The sequence below is a fragment of the Chiloscyllium plagiosum genome, unplaced genomic scaffold (genome assembly GCF_037043375.1).
Source record: "Chiloscyllium plagiosum isolate Xiang-an unplaced genomic scaffold, Cpla_swu_hap1 HiC_scaffold_35, whole genome shotgun sequence".
Lineage (NCBI taxonomy): Eukaryota > Metazoa > Chordata > Chondrichthyes > Orectolobiformes > Hemiscylliidae > Chiloscyllium > Chiloscyllium plagiosum.
The window spans coordinates 26003513-26022285 of record NW_028270173.1 but is presented as its reverse complement, the minus strand read 5'-3'; the positions used below and the strand labels follow the sequence as shown (position 1 = coordinate 26022285).

At 45.8% G+C, this 18773-nt stretch overlaps 11 non-coding genes across 11 annotated transcripts; all 11 read right to left on the bottom strand.

Annotated features, from left to right (window-relative positions):
* Positions 1-938: 938 nt before the first annotated feature.
* Positions 939-1009, bottom strand: trnag-gcc (transfer RNA glycine (anticodon GCC)). The gene has a single exon. It is a non-coding gene; the product is annotated as a tRNA-Gly (tRNA).
* A 1532-nt stretch (positions 1010-2541) lies between these two features.
* On the bottom strand, positions 2542-2612 carry trnag-gcc (transfer RNA glycine (anticodon GCC)). Its single transcript has one exon. It is a non-coding gene; the product is annotated as a tRNA-Gly (tRNA).
* Positions 2613-5744: 3132 nt separating this feature from the next.
* On the bottom strand, positions 5745-5815 carry trnag-gcc (transfer RNA glycine (anticodon GCC)). The gene has a single exon. It is a non-coding gene; the product is annotated as a tRNA-Gly (tRNA).
* Positions 5816-7340: 1525 nt separating this feature from the next.
* Positions 7341-7411, bottom strand: trnag-gcc (transfer RNA glycine (anticodon GCC)). The gene has a single exon. It is a non-coding gene; the product is annotated as a tRNA-Gly (tRNA).
* Positions 7412-8954: 1543 nt separating this feature from the next.
* On the bottom strand, positions 8955-9025 carry trnag-gcc (transfer RNA glycine (anticodon GCC)). The gene has a single exon. It is a non-coding gene; the product is annotated as a tRNA-Gly (tRNA).
* Positions 9026-10559: 1534 nt separating this feature from the next.
* trnag-gcc (transfer RNA glycine (anticodon GCC)) lies at positions 10560-10630 on the bottom strand. The gene has a single exon. It is a non-coding gene; the product is annotated as a tRNA-Gly (tRNA).
* Positions 10631-12155: 1525 nt separating this feature from the next.
* Positions 12156-12226, bottom strand: trnag-gcc (transfer RNA glycine (anticodon GCC)). The gene has a single exon. It is a non-coding gene; the product is annotated as a tRNA-Gly (tRNA).
* Positions 12227-13773: 1547 nt separating this feature from the next.
* trnag-gcc (transfer RNA glycine (anticodon GCC)) lies at positions 13774-13844 on the bottom strand. Its single transcript has one exon. It is a non-coding gene; the product is annotated as a tRNA-Gly (tRNA).
* Positions 13845-15391: 1547 nt separating this feature from the next.
* On the bottom strand, positions 15392-15462 carry trnag-gcc (transfer RNA glycine (anticodon GCC)). Its single transcript has one exon. It is a non-coding gene; the product is annotated as a tRNA-Gly (tRNA).
* Positions 15463-16995: 1533 nt separating this feature from the next.
* Positions 16996-17066, bottom strand: trnag-gcc (transfer RNA glycine (anticodon GCC)). Its single transcript has one exon. It is a non-coding gene; the product is annotated as a tRNA-Gly (tRNA).
* Positions 17067-18599: 1533 nt separating this feature from the next.
* trnag-gcc (transfer RNA glycine (anticodon GCC)) lies at positions 18600-18670 on the bottom strand. The gene has a single exon. It is a non-coding gene; the product is annotated as a tRNA-Gly (tRNA).
* Between the last annotated feature and the right edge of the window lie 103 nt (positions 18671-18773).

Genomic DNA, 18773 nt, shown 5'->3' with positions numbered 1-18773 from the left:
GCCCACGATGTTGTGCCGAGGTTTCATCCTAATGTAATGTAACCTACGCAACCCTCAACTCACTGCTCTCCATGTGCACGTCCAGCAGTTCCTTAAATGACCCCAATGACTCTGCTTCCACCACCACAGCTGGCAACCCATTCCATGCATTCACAACTTTCTGCGTAAAGAACCTACCGCTGACATCTCCTTGATACTTTCCGCCTAATATCTTCAAACTATGACTCCGGCTATTGACTCTGTCTGTGCCACTCATTATTCAAAGATATTCAATGCTAGAACATCAATGACGCTCTGTTGTGAAGAACTGAGTAGGTTTACAATCTTTGTTTATCCACTGGTTGGAGTCACATCTCGCACAAAGAAAGACGATTGCGTTCGTCAGAGGGCATTGGCTTTCTGCATTTGAACCTAGTATGGTCTGCTTCAGTATCTGAGGAGTTGTCAGTGGTGCTATCATTATGCAATCGTGAACAAAAATGGCCACTTCTGACTATATGACAGAAGGAAGGTCACTGATGAAGCAGCAGAAGATGTTTGGATATAGGACAGTACCCTTCCTGACGAAGGACTCCTGGCCGAGAGGTCTATTTTGCTGGTCCTCGGATGCTGCCTGCCCCGCTGTGCTTTTCCAGCACCACTCTAATCTCATTCGGCGTATGGAGTCTGGCCCATCATTCTGGGATCACGGCCGGTCATCTCACGAGGTCGATTTTACTAAATGCCATGAGTTTCCAGAAACCTGTGGATTCCGTCATGAAAATGCTCAGAAACGGAGCTTGCAGAGCAGTGATTTCTACCCCACCCGATGAGAAAACACTTTCCTGTGAACCGCGCGCGCAGCAGGACATCGGTGAGTCTGCAGCTAGGCGAAACAGACATTGCATCGGGCTGAACTTGGTTACGCCGTGCAGCATTTGAAATTAAAGGGGCGACAATGCATTGGCCGGGAATCGAACCCGGGCCTCCCGCGTGGCAGGCAAGAATTCTACCACTGAACCACCAATGCACCTACGGACCGCGCACGCTAGAACTTTACTACAGTTTGAACTCCAGCAGGAAACTAAACCGGTATTCTTGATATTCTGTGCAGTGGCGCAGCAAACTGACTCCAATCTCCAGCATCTGCAGCCCTGACTTTCTCCATTGCTGATATAGCGAGAAACCAAGTAGGAAAATCGCAATGAAGCGCTGTTTGTTTGACTGGTTTGATTTTATCTGAACACTGTTTTTTATTTCAAAATATATAAAGTAAATAATACAAATAGGATTCTAGGCTCAAAATTATTACTTGCAACTTATAGTTTGCCTGGATGGTTCCTGACCAAGTGGAGAACGCTCTTCTTAAAATGGAAATGAGTTCTACTTTAATTATAACATTAACGTGTTACGTGCACACAATCAGCACAACTCATATTTATAAACACAAGAACATAGAGATGGTGGTAGGAATAGCCCACAGATCAAGCCTGCTCGCTAAAGTTAATGATCAACTTCACTTTCCTGCCCATCCCTTGGTTTTGGAAGCATGCCAACTATTTCTCCAATCCAGCCTCAAATAGATCATAGAACATAGAAAAGTACAGCACAGAACAGGCCCTTTGGCCCACGATGTTGTGCCGAGGTTTCATCCTAATGTAATGTAACCTACGCAACCCTCAACTCACTGCTCTCCATGTGCACGTCCAGCAGTTCCTTAAATGACCCCAATGACTCTGCTTCCACCACCACAGCTGGCAACCCATTCCATGCATTCACAACTTTCTGCGTAAAGAACCTACCGCTGACGTCTCCTTGATACTTTCCGCCTAATATCTTCAAACTATGACTCCGGCTATTGACTCTGTCTGTGCCACTCATTATTCAAAGATATTCAATGCTAGAACATCAATGACGCTCTGTTGTGAAGAACTGAGTAGGTTTACAATCTTTGTTTATCCACTGGTTGGAGTCACATCTCGCACAAAGAAAGACGATTGCATTGTCAGAGGGCATTGGCTTTCTGCATTTGAACCTAGTATGGTCTGCTTCAGTATCTGAGGAGTTGTCAGTGGTGCTATCATTATGCAATCGTGAACAAAAATGGCCACTTCTGACTATATGACAGAAGGAAGGTCACTGATGAAGCAGCAGAAGATGTTTGGATATAGGACAGTACCCTTCCTGACGAAGGACTCCTGGCCGAGAGGTCTATTTTGCTGGTCCTCGGATGCTGCCTGCCCCGCTGTGCTTTTCCAGCACCACTCTAATCTCATTCGGCGTATGGAGTCTGGCCCATCATTCTGGGATCACGGCCGGTCATCTCACGAGGTCGATTTTACTAAATGCCATGAGTTTCCAGAAACCTGTGGATTCCGTCATGAAAATGCTCAGAAACGGAGCTTGCAGAGCAGTGATTTCTACCCCACCCGATGAGAAAACACTTTCCTGTGAACCGCGCGCGCAGCAGGACATCGGTGAGTCTGCAGCTAGGCGAAACAGACATTGCATCGGGCTGAACTTGGTTACGCCGTGCAGCATTTGAAATTAAAGGGGCGACAATGCATTGGCCGGGAATCGAACCCGGGCCTCCCGCGTGGCAGGCGAGAATTCTACCACTGAACCACCAATGCACCTACGGACCGCGCACGCTAGAACTTTACTACAGTTTGAACTCCAGCAGGAAACTAAACCGGTATTCTTGATATTCTGTGCAGTGGCGCAGCAAACTGACTCCAATCTCCAGCATCTGCAGCCCTGACTTTCTCCATTGCTGATATAGCGAGAAACCAAGTAGGAAAATCGCAATGAAGCGCTGTTTGTTTGACTGGTTTGATTTTATCTGAACACTGTTTTTTATTTCAAAATATATAAAGTAAATAATACAAATAGGATTCTAGGCTCAAAATTATTACTTGCAACTTATAGTTTGCCTGGATGGTTCCTGACCAAGTGGAGAACGCTCTTCTTAAAATGGAAATGAGTTCTACTTTAATTATAACATTAACGTGTTACGTGCACACAATCAGCACAACTCATATTTATAAACACAAGAACATAGAGATGGTGGTAGGAATAGCCCACAGATCAAGCCTGCTCGCTAAAGTTAATGATCAACTTCACTTTCCTGCCCATCCCTTGGTTTTGGAAGCATGCCAACTATTTCTCCAATCCAGCCTCAAATAGATCATAGAACATAGAAAAGTACAGCACAGAACAGGCCCTTTGGCCCACGATGTTGTGCCGAGGTTTCATCCTAATGTAATGTAACCTACGCAACCCTCAACTCACTGCTCTCCATGTGCACGTCCAGCAGTTCCTTAAATGACCCCAATGACTCTGCTTCCACCACCACAGCTGGCAACCCATTCCATGCATTCACAACTTTCTGCGTAAAGAACCTACCGCTGACGTCTCCTTGATACTTTCCGCCTAATATCTTCAAACTATGACTCCGGCTATTGACTCTGTCTGTGCCACTCATTATTCAAAGATATTCAATGCTAGAACATCAATGACGCTCTGTTGTGAAGAACTGAGTAGGTTTACAATCTTTGTTTATCCACTGGTTGGAGTCACATCTCGCACAAAGAAAGACGATTGCGTTCGTCAGAGGGCATTGGCTTTCTGCATTTGAACCTAGTATGGTCTGCTTCAGTATCTGAGGAGTTGTCAGTGGTGCTATCATTATGCAATCGTGAACAAAAATGGCCACTTCTGACTATATGACAGAAGGAAGGTCACTGATGAAGCAGCAGAAGATGTTTGGATATAGGACAGTACCCTTCCTGACGAAGGACTCCTGGCCGAGAGGTCTATTTTGCTGGTCCTCGGATGCTGCCTGCCCCGCTGTGCTTTTCCAGCACCACTCTAATCTCATTCGGCGTATGGAGTCTGGCCCATCATTCTGGGATCACGGCCGGTTATCTCACGAGGTCGATTTTACTAAATGCCATGAGTTTCCAGAAACCTGTGGATTCCGTCATGAAAATGCTCAGAAACGGAGCCTGCAGAGCAGTGATTTCTACCCCACCCGATGAGAAAACACTTTCCTGTGAACCGCGCGCGCAGCAGGACATCGGTGAGTCTGCAGCTAGGCGAAACAGACGTTGCATCGGGCTGAACTTGGTTACGCCGTGCAGCATTTGAAATTAAAGGGGCGACAATGCATTGGCCGGGAAGCGAACCCAGGCCTCCCGCGTGGCAGGCGAGAATTCTACCACTGAACCACCAATGCACCTACAGACCGCGCACGCCACAACTTTACTACAGTTTGAACTCCAGCAGGAAACTAAACGGGTATTCTTGATATTCTGTGCAGTGGCGCAGCAAACTGACTCCAATCTCCAGCATCTGCAGCCCTGACTTTCTCCATTGCTGATATAGCGAGAAACCAAGTAGGAAAATCGCAATGAAGCGCTGTTTGTTTGACTGGTTTGATTTTATCTGAACACTGTTTTTTATTTCAAAATATATAAAGTAAATAATACAAATAGGATTCTAGGCTCAAAATTATTACTTGCAACTTATAGTTTGCCTGGATGGTTCCTGACCAAGTGGAGAACGCTCTTCTTAAAATGGAAATGAGTTCTACTTTAATTATAACATTAACGTGTTACGTGCACACAATCAGCACAACTCATATTTATAAACACAAGAACATAGAGATGGTGGTAGGAATAGCCCACAGATCAAGCCTGCTCGCTAAAGTTAATGATCAACTTCACTTTCCTGCCCATCCCTTGGTTTTGGAAGCATACCAACTATTTCTCCAATCCAGCCTCAAATAGATCATAGAACATAGAAAAGTACAGCACAGAACAGGCCCTTTGGCCCACGATGTTGTGCCGAGGTTTCATCCTAATGTAATGTAACCTACGCAACCCTCAACTCACTGCTCTCCATGTGCACGTCCAGCAGTTCCTTAAATGACCCCAATGACTCTGCTTCCACCACCACAGCTGGCAACCCATTCCATGCATTCACAACTTTCTGCGTAAAGAACCTACCGCTGACGTCTCCTTGATACTTTCCGCCTAATATCTTCAAACTATGACTCCGGCTATTGACTCTGTCTGTGCCACTCATTATTCAAAGATATTCAATGCTAGAACATCAATGACGCTCTGTTGTGAAGAACTGAGTAGGTTTACAATCTTTGTTTATCCACTGGTTGGAGTCACATCTCGCAAAAGAAAGACGATTGCGTTCGTCAGAGGGCATTGGCTTTCTGCATTTGAACCTAGTATGGTCTGCTTCAGTATCTGAGGAGTTGTCAGTGGTGCTATCATTATGCAATCGTGAACAAAAATGGCCACTTCTGACTATATGACAGAAGGAAGGTCACTGATGAAGCAGCAGAAGATGTTTGGATATAGGACAGTACCCTTCCTGACGAAGGACTCCTGGCCGAGAGGTCTATTTTGCTGGTCCTCGGATGCTGCCTGCCCCGCTGTGCTTTTCCAGCACCACTCTAATCTCATTCGGCGTATGGAGTCTGGCCCATCATTCTGGGATCACGGCCGGTTATCTCATGAGGTCGATTTTACTAAATGCCATGAGTTTCCAGAAACCTGTGGATTCCGTCATGAAAATGCTCAGAAACGGAGCCTGCAGAGCAGTGATTTCTACCCCACCCGATGAGAAAACACTTTCCTGTGAACCGCGCGCACAGCAGGACATCGGTGAGTCTGCAGCTAGGCGAAACAGACATTCGGGCTGAACTTGGTTACGCCGTGCAGCATTTGAAATTAAAGGGGCGACAATGCATTGGCCGGGAATCGAACCCGGGCCTCCCGCGTGGCAGGCGAGAATTCTACCACTGAACCACCAATGCACCTACGGACCGCGCACGCTAGAACTTTACTACAGTTTGAACTCCAGCAGGAAACTAAACCGGTATTCTTGATATTCTGTGCAGTGGCGCAGCAAACTGACTCCAATCTCCAGCATCTGCAGCCCTGACTTTCTCCATTGCTGATATAGCGAGAAACCAAGTAGGAAAATCGCAATGAAGCGCTGTTTGTTTGACTGGTTTGATTTTATCTGAACACTGTTTTTTATTTCAAAATATATAAAGTAAATAATACAAATAGGATTCTAGGCTCAAAATTATTACTTGCAACTTATAGTTTGCCTGGATGGTTCCTGACCAAGTGGAGAACGCTCTTCTTAAAATGGAAATGAGTTCTACTTTAATTATAACATTAACGTGTTACGTGCACACAATCAGCACAACTCATATTTATAAACACAAGAACATAGAGATGGTGGTAGGAATAGCCCACAGATCAAGCCTGCTCGCTAAAGTTAATGATCAACTTCACTTTCCTGCCCATCCCTTGGTTTTGGAAGCATGCCAACTATTTCTCCAATCCAGCCTCAAATAGATCATAGAACATAGAAAAGTACAGCACAGAACAGGCCCTTTGGCCCACGATGTTGTGCCGAGGTTTCATCCTAATGTAATGTAACCTACGCAACCCTCAACTCACTGCTCTCCATGTGCACGTCCAGCAGTTCCTTAAATGACCCCAATGACTCTGCTTCCACCACCACAGCTGGCAACCCATTCCATGCATTCACAACTTTCTGCGTAAAGAACCTACCGCTGACGTCTCCTTGATACTTTCCGCCTAATATCTTCAAACTATGACTCCGGCTATTGACTCTGTCTGTGCCACTCATTATTCAAAGATATTCAATGCTAGAACATCAATGACGCTCTGTTGTGAAGAACTGAGTAGGTTTACAATCTTTGTTTATCCACTGGTTGGAGTCACATCTCGCACAAAGAAAGACGATTGCGTTCGTCAGAGGGCATTGGCTTTCTGCATTTGAACCTAGTATGGTCTGCTTCAGTATCTGAGGAGTTGTCAGTGGTGCTATCATTATGCAATCGTGAACAAAAATGGCCACTTCTGACTATATGACAGAAGGAAGGTCACTGATGAAGCAGCAGAAGATGTTTGGATATAGGACAGTACCCTTCCTGACGAAGGACTCCTGGCCGAGAGGTCTATTTTGCTGGTCCTCGGATGCTGCCTGCCCCGCTGTGCTTTTCCAGCACCACTCTAATCTCATTCGGCGTATGGAGTCTGGCCCATCATTCTGGGATCACGGCCGGTCATCTCACGAGGTCGATTTTACTAAATGCCATGAGTTTCCAGAAACCTGTGGATTCCGTCATGAAAATGCTCAGAAACGGAGCCTGCAGAGCAGTGATTTCTACCCCACCCGATGAGAAAACACTTTCCTGTGAACCGCGCGCGCAGCAGGACATCGGTGAGTCTGCAGCTAGGCGAAACAGACAAACTGAACTTGGTTACGCCGTGCAGCATTTGAAATTAAAGGGGCGACAATGCATTGGCCGGAAATCGAACCCGGGCCTCCCGCGTGGCAGGCGAGAATTCTACCACTGAACCACCAATGCACCTACAAACCGCGCACGCTAGAACTTTACTACAGTTTGAACTCCAGCAGGAAACTAAACCGGTATTCTTGATATTCTGTGCAGTGGCGCAGCAAACTGACTCCAATCTCCAGCATCTGCAGCCCTGACTTTCTCCATTGCTGATATAGCGAGAAACCAAGTAGGAAAATCGCAATGAAGCGCTGTTTGTTTGACCGGTTTGATTTTATCTGAACACTGTTTTTTATTTCAAAATATATAAAGTAAATAATACAAATAGGATTCTAGGCTCAAAATTATTACTTGCAACTTATAGTTTGCCTGGATGGTTCCTGACCAAGTGGAGAACGCTCTTCTTAAAATGGAAATGAGTTCTACTTTAATTATAACATTAACGTGTTACGTGCACACAATCAGCACAACTCATATTTATAAACACAAGAACATAGAGATGGTGGTAGGAATAGCCCACAGATCAAGCCTGCTCGCTAAAGTTAATGATCAACTTCACTTTCCTGCCCATCCCTTGGTTTTGGAAGCATGCCAACTATTTCTCCAATCCAGCCTCAAATAGATCATAGAACATAGAACATAGAACATAGAAAAGTACAGCACAGAACAGGCCCTTTGGCCCACGATGTTGTGCCGAGGTTTCATCCTAATGTAATGTAACCTACGCAACCCTCAACTCACTGCTCTCCATGTGCACGTCCAGCAGTTCCTTAAATGACCCCAATGACTCTGCTTCCACCACCACAGCTGGCAACCCATTCCATGCATTCACAACTTTCTGCGTAAAGAACCTACCGCTGACGTCTCCTTGATACTTTCCGCCTAATATCTTCAAACTATGACTCCGGCTATTGACTCTGTCTGTGCCACTCATTATTCAAAGATATTCAATGCTAGAACATCAATGACGCTCTGTTGTGAAGAACTGAGTAGGTTTACAATCTTTGTTTATCCACTGGTTGGAGTCACATCTCGCACAAAGAAAGACGATTGCGTTCGTCAGAGGGCATTGGCTTTCTGCATTTGAACCTAGTATGGTCTGCTTCAGTATCTGAGGAGTTGTCAGTGGTGCTATCATTATGCAATCGTGAACAAAAATGGCCACTTCTGACTATATGACAGAAGGAAGGTCACTGATGAAGCAGCAGAAGATGTTTGGATATAGGACAGTACCCTTCCTGACGAAGGACTCCTGGCCGAGAGGTCTATTTTGCTGGTCCTCGGATGCTGCCTGCCCCGCTGTGCTTTTCCAGCACCACTCTAATCTCATTCGGCGTATGGAGTCTGGCCCATCATTCTGGGATCACGGCCGGTCATCTCACGAGGTCGATTTTACTAAATGCCATGAGTTTCCAGAAACCTGTGGATTCCGTCATGAAAATGCTCAGAAACGGAGCCTGCAGAGCAGTGATTTCTACCCCACCCGATGAGAAAACACTTTCCTGTGAACCGCGCGCGCAGCAGGACATCGGTGAGTCTGCAGCTAGGCGAAACAGACATTCGGGCTGAACTTGGTTACGCCGTGCAGCATTTGAAATTAAAGGGGCGACAATGCATTGGCCGGGAATCGAACCCGGGCCTCCCGCGTGGCAGGCGAGAATTCTACCACTGAACCACCAATGCACCTACGGACCGCGCACGCTAGAACTTTACTACAGTTTGAACTCCAGCAGGAAACTAAACCGGTATTCTTGATATTCTGTGCAGTGGCGCAGCAAACTGACTCCAATCTCCAGCATCTGCAGCCCTGACTTTCTCCATTGCTGATATAGCGAGAAACCAAGTAGGAAAATCACAATGAAGCGCTGTTTGTTTGACCGGTTTGATTTTATCTGAACACTGTTTTTTTATTTCAAAATATATAAAGTAAATAATACAAATAGGATTCTAGGCTCAAAATTATTACTTGCAACTTATAGTTTGCCTGGATGGTTCCTGACCAAGTGGAGAACGCTCTTCTTAAAATGGAAATGAGTTCTACTTTAATTATAACATTAACGTGTTACGTGCACACAATCAGCACAACTCATATTTATAAACACAAGAACATAGAGATGGTGGTAGGAATAGCCCACAGATCAAGCCTGCTCGCTAAAGTTAATGATCAACTTCACTTTCCTGCCCATCCCTTGGTTTTGGAAGCATGCCAACTATTTCTCCAATCCAGCCTCAAATAGATCATAGAACATAGAAAAGTACAGCACAGAACAGGCCCTTTGGCCCACGATGTTGTGCCGAGGTTTCATCCTAATGTAATGTAACCTACGCAACCCTCAACTCACTGCTCTCCATGTGCACGTCCAGCAGTTCCTTAAATGACCCCAATGACTCTGCTTCCACCACCACAGCTGGCAACCCATTCCATGCATTCACAACTTTCTGCGTAAAGAACCTACCGCTGACGTCTCCTTGATACTTTCCGCCTAATATCTTCAAACTATGACTCCGGCTATTGACTCTGTCTGTGCCACTCATTATTCAAAGATATTCAATGCTAGAACATCAATGACGCTCTGTTGTGAAGAACTGAGTAGGTTTACAATCTTTGTTTATCCACTGGTTGGAGTCACATCTCGCACAAAGAAAGACGATTGCGTTCGTCAGAGGGCATTGGCTTTCTGCATTTGAACCTAGTATGGTCTGCTTCAGTATCTGAGGAGTTGTCAGTGGTGCTATCATTATGCAATCGTGAACAAAAATGGCCACTTCTGACTATATGACAGAAGGAAGGTCACTGATGAAGCAGCAGAAGATGTTTGGATATAGGACAGTACCCTTCCTGACGAAGGACTCCTGGCCGAGAGGTCTATTTTGCTGGTCCTCGGATGCTGCCTGCCCCGCTGTGCTTTTCCAGCACCACTCTAATCTCATTCGGCGTATGGAGTCTGGCCCATCATTCTGGGATCACGGCCGGTCATCTCACGAGGTCGATTTTACTAAATGCCATGAGTTTCCAGAAACCTGTGGATTCCGTCATGAAAATGCTCAGAAACGGAGCCTGCAGAGCAGTGATTTCTACCCCACCCGATGAGAAAACACTTTCCTGTGAACCGCGCGCGCAGCAGGACATCGGTGAGTCTGCAGCTAGGCGAAACAGACATTGCATCGGGCTGAACTTGGTTACGCCGTGCAGCATTTGAAATCAAAGGGGCGACAATGCATTGGCCGGGAATCGAACCCGGGCCTCCCGCGTGGCAGGCGAGAATTCTACCACTGAACCACCAATGCACCTACGGACCGCGCACGCTAGAACTTTACTACAGTTTGAACTCCAGCAGGAAACTAAACCGGTATTCTTGATATTCTGTGCAGTGGCGCAGCAAACTGACTCCAATCTCCAGCATCTGCAGCCCTGACTTTCTCCATTGCTGATATAGCGAGAAACCAAGTAGGAAAATCGCAATGAAGCGCTGTTTGTTTGACTGGTTTGATTTTATCTGAACACTGTTTTTTATTTCAAAATATATAAAGTAAATAATACAAATAGGATTCTAGGCTCAAAATTATTACTTGCAACTTATAGTTTGCCTGGATGGTTCCTGACCAAGTGGAGAACGCTCTTCTTAAAATGGAAATGAGTTCTACTTTAATTATAACATTAACGTGTTACGTGCACACAATCAGCACAACTCATATTTATAAACACAAGAACATAGAGATGGTGGTAGGAATAGCCCACAGATCAAGCCTGCTCGCTAAAGTTAATGATCAACTTCACTTTCCTGCCCATCCCTTGGTTTTGGAAGCATGCCAACTATTTCTCCAATCCAGCCTCAAATAGATCATAGAACATAGAAAAGTACAGCACAGAACAGGCCCTTTGGCCCACGATGTTGTGCCGAGGTTTCATCCTAATGTAATGTAACCTACGCAACCCTCAACTCACTGCTCTCCATGTGCACGTCCAGCAGTTCCTTAAATGACCCCAATGACTCTGCTTCCACCACCACAGCTGGCAACCCATTCCATGCATTCACAACTTTCTGCGTAAAGAACCTACCGCTGACGTCTCCTTGATACTTTCCGCCTAATATCTTCAAACTATGACTCCGGCTATTGACTCTGTCTGTGCCACTCATTATTCAAAGATATTCAATGCTAGAACATCAATGACGCTCTGTTGTGAAGAACTGAGTAGGTTTACAATCTTTGTTTATCCACTGGTTGGAGTCACATCTCGCACAAAGAAAGACGATTGCGTTCGTCAGAGGGCATTGGCTTTCTGCATTTGAACCTAGTATGGTCTGCTTCAGTATCTGAGGAGTTGTCAGTGGTGCTATCATTATGCAATCGTGAACAAAAATGGCCACTTCTGACTATATGACAGAAGGAAGGTCACTGATGAAGCAGCAGAAGATGTTTGGATATAGGACAGTACCCTTCCTGACGAAGGACTCCTGGCTGAGAGGTCTATTTTGCTGGTCCTCGGATGCTGCCTGCCCCGCTGTGCTTTTCCAGCACCACTCTAATCTCATTCGGCGTATGGAGTCTGGCCCATCATTCTGGGATCACGGCCGGTCATCTCACGAGGTCGATTTTACTAAATGCCATGAGTTTCCAGAAACCTGTGGATTCCGTCATGAAAATGCTCAGAAACGGAGCCTGCAGAGCAGTGATTTCTACCCCACCCGATGAGAAAACACTTTCCTGTGAACCGCGCGCGCAGCAGGACATCGGTGAGTCTGCAGCTAGGCGAAACAGACAAACTGAACTTGGTTACGCCGTGCAGCATTTGAAATTAAAGGGGCGACAATGCATTGGCCGGAAATCGAACCCGGGCCTCCCGCGTGGCAGGCGAGAATTCTACCACTGAACCACCAATGCACCTACAAACCGCGCACGCTAGAACTTTACTACAGTTTGAACTCCAGCAGGAAACTAAACCGGTATTCTTGATATTCTGTGCAGTGGCGCAGCAAACTGACTCCAATCTCCAGCATCTGCAGCCCTGACTTTCTCCATTGCTGATATAGCGAGAAACCAAGTAGGAAAATCGCAATGAAGCGCTGTTTGTTTGACCGGTTTGATTTTATCTGAACACTGTTTTTTATTTCAAAATATATAAAGTAAATAATACAAATAGGATTCTAGGCTCAAAATTATTACTTGCAACTTATAGTTTGCCTGGATGGTTCCTGACCAAGTGGAGAACGCTCTTCTTAAAATGGAAATGAGTTCTACTTTAATTATAACATTAACGTGTTACGTGCACACAATCAGCACAACTCATATTTATAAACACAAGAACATAGAGATGGTGGTAGGAATAGCCCACAGATCAAGCCTGCTCGCTAAAGTTAATGATCAACTTCACTTTCCTGCCCATCCCTTGGTTTTGGAAGCATGCCAACTATTTCTCCAATCCAGCCTCAAATAGATCATAGAACATAGAACATAGAACATAGAAAAGTACAGCACAGAACAGGCCCTTTGGCCCACGATGTTGTGCCGAGGTTTCATCCTAATGTAATGTAACCTACGCAACCCTCAACTCACTGCTCTCCATGTGCACGTCCAGCAGTTCCTTAAATGACCCCAATGACTCTGCTTCCACCACCACAGCTGGCAACCCATTCCATGCATTCACAACTTTCTGCGTAAAGAACCTACCGCTGACGTCTCCTTGATACTTTCCGCCTAATATCTTCAAACTATGACTCCGGCTATTGACTCTGTCTGTGCCACTCATTATTCAAAGATATTCAATGCTAGAACATCAATGACGCTCTGTTGTGAAGAACTGAGTAGGTTTACAATCTTTGTTTATCCACTGGTTGGAGTCACATCTCGCACAAAGAAAGACGATTGCGTTCGTCAGAGGGCATTGGCTTTCTGCATTTGAACCTAGTATGGTCTGCTTCAGTATCTGAGGAGTTGTCAGTGGTGCTATCATTATGCAATCGTGAACAAAAATGGCCACTTCTGACTATATGACAGAAGGAAGGTCACTGATGAAGCAGCAGAAGATGTTTGGATATAGGACAGTACCCTTCCTGACGAAGGACTCCTGGCCGAGAGGTCTATTTTGCTGGTCCTCGGATGCTGCCTGCCCCGCTGTGCTTTTCCAGCACCACTCTAATCTCATTCGGCGTATGGAGTCTGGCCCATCATTCTGGGATCACGGCCGGTCATCTCACGAGGTCGATTTTACTAAATGCCATGAGTTTCCAGAAACCTGTGGATTCCGTCATGAAAATGCTCAGAAACGGAGCCTGCAGAGCAGTGATTTCTACCCCACCCGATGAGAAAACACTTTCCTGTGAACCGCGCGCGCAGCAGGACATCGGTGAGTCTGCAGCTCGGCGAAACAGACATTGCATCGGGCTGAACTTGGTTACGCCGTGCAGCATTTGAAATTAAAGGGGCGACAATGCATTGGCCGGGAATCGAACCCGGGCCTCCCGCGTGGCAGGCGAGAATTCTACCACTGAACCACCAATGCACCTACAAACCGCGCACGCTAGAACTTTACTACAGTTTGAACTCCAGCAGGAAACTAAACCGGTATTCTTGATATTCTGTGCAGTGGCGCAGCAAACTGACTCCAATCTCCAGCATCTGCAGCCCTGACTTTCTCCATTGCTGATATAGCGAGAAACCAAGTAGGAAAATCGCAATGAAGCGCTGTTTGTTTGACCGGTTTGATTTTATCTGAACACTGTTTTTTATTTCAAAATATATAAAGTAAATAATACAAATAGGATTCTAGGCTCAAAATTATTACTTGCAACTTATAGTTTGCCTGGATGGTTCCTGACCAAGTGGAGAACGCTCTTCTTAAAATGGAAATGAGTTCTACTTTAATTATAACATTAACGTGTTACGTGCACACAATCAGCACAACTCATATTTATAAACACAAGAACATAGAGATGGTGGTAGGAATAGCCCACAGATCAAGCCTGCTCGCTAAAGTTAATGATCAACTTCACTTTCCTGCCCATCCCTTGGTTTTGGAAGCATGCCAACTATTTCTCCAATCCAGCCTCAAATAGATCATAGAACATAGAACATAGAACATAGAAAAGTACAGCACAGAACAGGCCCTTTGGCCCACGATGTTGTGCCGAGGTTTCATCCTAATGTAATGTAACCTACGCAACCCTCAACTCACTGCTCTCCATGTGCACGTCCAGCAGTTCCTTAAATGACCCCAATGACTCTGCTTCCACCACCACAGCTGGCAACCCATTCCATGCATTCACAACTTTCTGCGTAAAGAACCTACCGCTGACGTCTCCTTGATACTTTCCGCCTAATATCTTCAAACTATGACTCCGGCTATTGACTCTGTCTGTGCCACTCATTATTCAAAGATATTCAATGCTAGAACATCAATGACGCTCTGTTGTGAAGAACTGAGTAGGTTTACAATCTTTGTTTATCCACTGGTTGGAGTCACATCTCGCACAAAGAAAGACGATTGCGTTCGTCAGAGGGCATTGGCTTTCTGCATTTGAACCTAGTATGGTCTGCTTCAGTATCTGAGGAGTTGTCAGTGGTGCTATCATTATGCAATCGTGAACAAAAATGGCCACTTCTGACTATATGACAGAAGGAAGGTCACTGATGAAGCAGCAGAAGATGTTTGGATATAGGACAGTACCCTTCCTGACGAAGGACTCCTGGCCGAGAGGTCTATTTTGCTGGTCCTCGGATGCTGCCTGCCCCGCTGTGCTTTTCCAGCACCACTCTAATCTCATTCGGCGTATGGAGTCTGGCCCATCATTCTGGGATCACGGCCGGTCATCTCACGAGGTCGATTTTACTAAATGCCATGAGTTTCCAGAAACCTGTGGATTCCGTCATGAAAATGCTCAGAAACGGAGCCTGCAGAGCAGTGATTTCTACCCCACCCGATGAGAAAACACTTTCCTGTGAACCGCGCGCGCAGCAGGACATCGGTGAGTCTGCAGCTAGGCGAAACAGACATTGCATCGGGCTGAACTTGGTTACGCCGTGCAGCATTTGAAATTAAAGGGGCGACAATGCATTGGCCGGGAATCGAACCCGGGCCTCCCGCGTGGCAGGCGAGAATTCTACCACTGAACCACCAATGCACCTACAAACCGCGCACGCTAGAACTTTACTACAGTTTGAACTCCAGCAGGAAACTAAACCGGTATTCTTGATATTCTGTGCAGTGGCGCAGCAAACTGACTCCAATCTCCAGCATCTGCAGCCCTGACTTTCTCCATTGCTGATATAGCGAGAAACCAAGTAGGAAAATCGCAATGAAGCGCTGTTTGTTTGACTGGTTTGATTTTATCTGAACACTGTTTTTTATTTCAAAATATATAAAGTAAATAATACAAATAGGATTCTAGGCTCAAAATTATTACTTGCAACTTATAGTTTGCCTGGATGGTTCCTGACCAAGTGGAGAACGCTCTTCTTAAAATGGAAATGAGTTCTACTTTAATTATAACATTAACGTGTTACGTGCACACAATCAGCACAACTCATATTTATAAACACAAGAACATAGAGATGGTGGTAGGAATAGCCCACAGATCAAGCCTGCTCGCTAAAGTTAATGATCAACTTCACTTTCCTGCCCATCCCTTGGTTTTGGAAGCATGCCAACTATTTCTCCAATCCAGCCTCAAATAGATCATAGAACATAGAAAAGTACAGCACAGAACAGGCCCTTTGGCCCACGATGTTGTGCCGAGGTTTCATCCTAATGTAATGTAACCTACGCAACCCTCAACTCACTGCTCTCCATGTGCACGTCCAGCAGTTCCTTAAATGACCCCAATGACTCTGCTTCCACCACCACAGCTGGCAACCCATTCCATGCATTCACAACTTTCTGCGTAAAGAACCTACCGCTGACGTCTCCTTGATACTTTCCGCCTAATATCTTCAAACTATGACTCCGGCTATTGACTCTGTCTGTGCCACTCATTATTCAAAGATATTCAATGCTAGAACATCAATGACGCTCTGTTGTGAAGAACTGAGTAGGTTTACAATCTTTGTTTATCCACTGGTTGGAGTCACATCTCGCACAAAGAAAGACGATTGCGTTCGTCAGAGGGCATTGGCTTTCTGCATTTGAACCTAGTATGGTCTGCTTCAGTATCTGAGGAGTTGTCAGTGGTGCTATCATTATGCAATCGTGAACAAAAATGGCCACTTCTGACTATATGACAGAAGGAAGGTCACTGATGAAGCAGCAGAAGATGTTTGGATATAGGACAGTACCCTTCCTGACGAAGGACTCCTGGCCGAGAGGTCTATTTTGCTGGTCCTCGGATGCTGCCTGCCCCGCTGTGCTTTTCCAGCACCACTCTAATCTCATTCGGCGTATGGAGTCTGGCCCATCATTCTGGGATCACGGCCGGTCATCTCACGAGGTCGATTTTAGTAAATGCCATGAGTTTCCAGAAACCTGTGGATTCCGTCATGAAAATGCTCAGAAACGGAGCCTGCAGAGCAGTGATTTCTACCCCACCCGATGAGAAAACACTTTCCTGTGAACCGCGCGCGCAGCAGGACATCGGTGAGTCTGCAGCTAGGCGAAACAGACATTGCATCGGGCTGAACTTGGTTACGCCGTGCAGCATTTGAAATTAAAGGGGCGACAATGCATTGGCCGGGAATCGAACCCGGGCCTCCCGCGTGGCAGGCGAGAATTCTACCACTGAACCACCAATGCACCTACGGACCGCGCACGCTAGAACTTTACTACAGTTTGAACTCCAGCAGGAAACTAAACCGGTATTCTTGATATTCTGTGCAGTGGCGCAGCAAACTGACTCCAATCTCCAGCATCTGCAGCCCTGACTTTCTCCATTGCTGATATAGCGAGAAACCAAGTAGGAAAATCGCAATGAAGCGCTGTTTGTTTGACTGGTTTGATTTTATCTGAACACTGTTTTTTATTTCAAAATATATAAAGTAAATAATACAAATAGGATTCTAGGCTCAAAATTATTACTTGCAACTTATAGTTTGCCTGGATGGTTCCTGACCAAGTGGAGAACGCTCTTCTTAAAATGGAAATGAGTTCTACTTTAATTATAACATTAACGTGTTACGTGCACACAATCAGCACAACTCATATTTATAAACACAAGAACATAGAGATGGTGGTAGGAATAGCCCACAGATCAAGCCTGCTCGCTAAAGTTAATGATCAACTTCACTTTCCTGCCCATCCCTTGGTTTTGGAAGCATGCCAACTATTTCTCCAATCCAGCCTCAAATAGATCATAGAACATAGAAAAGTACAGCACAGAACAGGCCCTTTGGCCCACGATGTTGTGCCGAGGTTTCATCCTAATGTAATGTAACCTACGCAACCCTCAACTCACTGCTCTCCATGTGCACGTCCAGCAGTTCCTTAAATGACCCCAATGACTCTGCTTCCACCACCACAGCTGGCAACCCATTCCATGCATTCACAACTTTCTGCGTAAAGAACCTACCGCTGACGTCTCCTTGATACTTTCCGCCTAATATCTTCAAACTATGACTCCGGCTATTGACTCTGTCTGTGCCACTCATTATTCAAAGATATTCAATGCTAGAACATCAATGACGCTCTGTTGTGAAGAACTGAGTAGGTTTACAATCTTTGTTTATCCACTGGTTGGAGTCACATCTCGCACAAAGAAAGACGATTGCGTTCGTCAGAGGGCATTGGCTTTCTGCATTTGAACCTAGTATGGTCTGCTTCAGTATCTGAGGAGTTGTCAGTGGTGCTATCATTATGCAATCGTGAACAAAAATGGCCACTTCTGACTATATGACAGAAGGAAGGTCACTGATGAAGCAGCAGAAGATGTTTGGATATAGGACAGTACCCTTCCTGACGAAGGACTCCTGGCCGAGAGGTCTATTTTGCTGGTCCTCGGATGCTGCCTGCCCCGCTGTGCTTTTCCAGCACCACTCTAATCTCATTCGGCGTATGGAGTCTGGCCCATCATTCTGGGATCACGGCCGGTCATCTCACGAGGTCGATTTTACTAAATGCCATGAGTTTCCAGAAACCTGTGGATTCCGTCATGAAAATGCTCAGAAACGGAGCCTGCAGAGCAGTGATTTCTACCCCACCCGATGAGAAAACACTTTCCTGTGAACCGCGCGCGCAGCAGGACATCGGTGAGTCTGCAGCTAGGCGAAACAGACATTGCATCGGGCTGAACTTGGTTACGCCGTGCAGCATTTGAAATTAAAGGGGCGACAATGCATTGGCCGGGAATCGAACCCGGGCCTCCCGCGTGGCAGGCGAGAATTCTACCACTGAACCACCAATGCACCTACGGACCGCGCACGCTAGAACTTTACTACAGTTTGAACTCCAGTAGGAAACTAAACCGGTATTCTTGATATTCTGTGCAGTGGCGCAGCAAACTGACTC